The 4,648-nt window shown below is 31.8% G+C and overlaps 1 non-coding gene across 1 annotated transcript; it reads right to left on the reverse strand.

Annotated features, from left to right (window-relative positions):
• Positions 1 to 3,193: 3,193 nt before the first annotated feature.
• LOC139856695 (small nucleolar RNA R71) lies at positions 3,194 to 3,300 on the reverse strand. The gene has a single exon (XR_011762160.1). It is a non-coding gene; the product is annotated as a small nucleolar RNA R71 (small nucleolar RNA).
• Between the last annotated feature and the right edge of the window lie 1,348 nt (positions 3,301 to 4,648).

Below are 4,648 nucleotides of genomic sequence, written 5' to 3' on the forward strand. Positions count from 1 at the left end.
CCCTCTATATTTAAAATAATAAGTTTTAGTCATTTTAAGTTATCGTTCATAATAACTAAATTACATACTAGTACATTAATATATTTAGTTTATTATATATCATTATGTACATATATGATTATTTATACATATATTTCTGTTTATAGTTAAAAGTTCGTGAATCGTCGACGCAATCAAAGGGTAATTGATTTCGTGTAAACAGTTCAAGAATTTTGAGATTCAATATAACAGACTTTGCTTATCGTGTAGAAAATATGAAATCGTGTCGAGAGTTTGGTTCAAAATCAGTCGAAATTTTCCGGGTCGTGACATCTTTTACGATCATTTATTTAATTATTTGGGTTGGGTAATTGATTATTCATTCTGATCAAGTGGGTAAATTAATATTCATATCTCATTAAAACAGGGGTGGATTACATACAAGGATAATTGGTGTAATTGTTAACAAAGTATTAAAACCTTGGATTACGCGCAGTTGATAACCTGGTGTAATTATTAACAAAGTATTAAAACCTTGTTACAGTTCGAATCCCTAATTAGTTGGAATATTTGACTTCGAGAATAAGGTTAATTTGACGAGCATTTTATAATTATGACCGATGGACTATTATGGACAAAAACCAGATAGGTATCAAATAAACTAGGACAAAGGACAATTAACCCGAGCACCAATTAATTAAAATCAAAACGTCAAACATCATGATTACGGAAATTTAAATAAGCATAAACTTTTATTTCTTATTTCATCGTCCCTTTATTTACTGTCATTTTAATTACTGCAATTTACTTTACTGCAATTTAAATTCTGTCATTTATATTATCGTCATTTATCTTTACGCTTTATTTAAAATCGACAAACCGGTCACTAAACGGTAAAACCCCCTTTTTATAATAATAATAATATTACAAATATAGTTTTAAAAATATAGCGTTAAACTTGGCTAGTTCCCTGTGGACGAACCAGACTTACTAAAAACTACACTACTGTACGATTAGGTACACTGCCTATAGTGTTGTAGCAAGGTTTAGGTATATCCACTCTATAAATAAATAACTTGTGTAAAATTGTATTGTATTTAATAGTATTTCGTAATAAAAATATAACTATTTCGTACCCCTCTGCTTTAACATGGCGCCGCTGCCGGGGAACTTGCTTAAACGCCGGAAGCGAAACGCTATATATATATAAAAAAAAAGATTTTTATTAAGTTTAATTTCTTTTTGTAAAAATACGCTTTTATAAAAATACGTTATAAAATATATATATATATATATATATATATATATATATATATATATATATATATATATATATATATATATATATATATATATATATATATATATATATATATATATATATATATATATATATATATATATATATATATATATATATATATTTTAGAGTTTGTTAAATATAAATATAAACTTATAAAGTTTCTTTATTTTTATTTTAATTTTTAAAAATATAAGTTTTTATTTGTTTATATAAATATTTTATAAAAACAGAAAAATTAAAAAAATTAAAAACTTAAACGGGCCGATCACTGTTGAAGCCCAATCTTCTGGCCCGGAACCCTACTTCATGCGATCGCATGGACTGGTAACGTATATCTCATGCGGTCGCATGACCTGAAAAGACAGGTCTGAAACCTAGGACAACCGAATTAGGGTTAAGATTATTAATTATTATTATTACTAATTACCTAATTAGGGTTAATTATAATATTAATTAGTTTAGTTTTTAGTTTTAATTTGTAATTTAAGTTATAATTAGCTTTATTAATATAATAAATTAATACTTTTATAAAATAATAATATAAAAATAATATTTTTTATATAAATTGTATTTTTATAACTTTAGTTTTATTTTTATTTTTGTATCTTTTTAATTAGTTTAATTCGTAATTGTAATTTTTCGTTCGTAATTAGTTTTAAGTTATAGTTTTTGCCGTAGTTATTTATAGATTTTAAGACTTTGCCGTAAAATCCCTTAAGTGCTTTTTCTTTAGATTAAGATTTAGGCGCTTTAGAATTTTGCGACGCCGTTTATATATTTTAGTGCTAATTAAGTTATTGCCGTTTTGGATATAGAATTCCTTTTAAGATTTAATACCTTTAGACGCAACTTTTAGACTTAAGTTTTTAGAATTCTAAGTTTCGACGCTTTATTTTCTTATTTTTATTTTTCGACCTTTTATTTTTTTGACGTTTTTCGACGCATTCTTTTTCTTTTTTATTTCTCGACGCTCTAGTTTTTAGGACATAGAATTTTCTATTTCTTCTCTAAAATTTCAAAACGAAAAATTATTTTAAGCGGTTAAATTGATAGACATCCAAAATTTTCTGGTTCGTAGTAATAGTTGGATTTGTTAGTGGCGAGTTGTGGGCTTCTGGTTTAAAGGGTCCTGGCTACCTGCTGCATCTATTGGCTATTCGAAACGTGGGTAAAATCAGAAAAGTCTATTAATTTGATAACTTATATTATTTTTATCTTTATAACTAATAGGATATTCAGTGAATGCACCGAGCAAAACGTTCACCACCTTTCATACGTTCACCACCTATAACTCGATCAAGACATCTAGCCAATATTGTCATTGATTTTTCTTTAGAATTGTCATCTAGTCGACCAAGTACTCAAATTGAAATTTTCGATAATCCATTTTTTGAACCCGACCTCACAATTGAGAATCCGGAGGATATTCAGGGACAATTCAGAGATCCTGAACCACTAATCATTCCTCCTGAATCACAAACCGTTAAATCAGAATCTGCTAGTGATTCGTATTCAACAATTTTAGTTATGGAAGTAACGGAACCTCTAAGTATGGAAGACCGAATGAGAGCCACACGCACAGGCCAAGGTCACGCCATTATTAAGCCAGACATTAATGCGCCAGATTATGAAATCAAAGGACAAATTCTACACATGGTAACTAATCAATGCCAATATAGTGGTACGCCAAAAGAAGATCCAAATGAACATCTTCGAATCTTTAATAGGATCTGTACTCTATTCAAAATCAGAGAAGTTGAGGATGAACAGATCTATCTCATGTTGTTTCCCTGGACTTTAAAGGGAGAAGCCAAAGATTGGTTAGAATCGTTACCTTAAGGGGCGATTGATACATGGGATGTCTTAGTTGAAAATTTTCTTAAACAATTCTTTCCGGCATCTAAAGCCGTGAGACTTCAAGGAGAAATTGTTACATTCACGCAAAAGCCAAATGAAACATTATACGAGGCATGGACAAGATTCGAAAAGTTATTGAGAGGATGTCCTCAACACGGTTTAGACACTTATCAAATAGTACAAATATTCTACCAAGGATGCGACATTGCTACACAAAAAGACATCGACATAGCAGATGGTGGTTCCATTATGAAGAAAACCGCAACCGAAGCTCACAAAATCATTGATAACACTGCCTCCCATTCACATGAGTGGCACCAAGAAAAAGATATCTTTCGTTCATCTAAAGCGTCTAGAGCCGATTCTAGCCATGACTTTGATTTCGTTTCCGCAAAAATAGATGCTTTCGAGAGACGAACGGAAAATATGAATAAAGATATTCACGCAATACGAATCAGTTGTGAGCAATGCGGTGGACCACACTTAACGAAATATTGTCACATTGAGCAAACGATGGAACAACGTGAGAATGTTTCCTACATGAACCAAAGGCCGGGAAATAATTATCAAAATAATTATCAACCGCCAAGGCCAAAATTCAATCGAAATCAAAACATTCTTTACAATCCAAATGGACCCAACAGTAACTCGTACAACCAACAAGGTCCGAATAACCAACCAACTCAAAACAACTCTTTCAATCAACAAAGACCTAGCTTGTATAAACCACCACAACAAACCGAAGAGAAAAAGTCAAATCTAGAAGAAATGATGGCAAAGCTAATGGAATCTCAAACACAATTTATTACATCTCAAACCCAAACAAATGAGAGGTTTGATCAGTCATTAAGAACTCAACAAGCTTCCATTTTGAATCTAGAAAAACACGTAGGTACTCTTGCTAGCATGATGAGTGAGAGGGAACAAGGAAAGCTACCGAGTAATACTGAAGTAAATCCTCGAAATGAGAATGTTAATATGGTTTCAACGAATTCTGAAAAACCAGCACAAGAAGATGGGAAGGTTTTAGATGCGAGTAACAATGAAGAAGTTACACCACCACCATCACCACCACCCGAGTATGTAAAGCCAGTGGTGGCACCATACAAACCACCCATCCCGTTTCCAAGAAAAGGAGTTGAGTATGAGCAAGTAATAGGTAATAAAGTTTGTGATACCTCTGGAAAGAAGAAAAAGAATAAGAAAGTATAAGAAACAAAAATCGTAAAAATAAACCCGGTGAAGACAGTTCCACCGAAACCTCCACCCAGGGTGGGTGATCCGGGTGAATTTATTGTTCCTTATCTACTTAGTGATTGTGTCATGTATGATGCACTAGCAGATTTAGGTGCGAGTGTGAGTGTTATGCCTCTTTCATTATATAAGAGATTAGGAGTAGGTGAGTTAAGTCCAACAGAGATGAGTGTCCGACTCTTTGATCAAACCATTAGGCACCCAGTTGGAATTGCTGACAACCTACCCATTCAAGTGGGTAATTTAACCTTTCTA

This window comes from Rutidosis leptorrhynchoides, chromosome 6 (genome assembly GCF_046630445.1).
Source record: "Rutidosis leptorrhynchoides isolate AG116_Rl617_1_P2 chromosome 6, CSIRO_AGI_Rlap_v1, whole genome shotgun sequence".
NCBI classification, from domain to species: domain Eukaryota; kingdom Viridiplantae; phylum Streptophyta; class Magnoliopsida; order Asterales; family Asteraceae; genus Rutidosis; species Rutidosis leptorrhynchoides.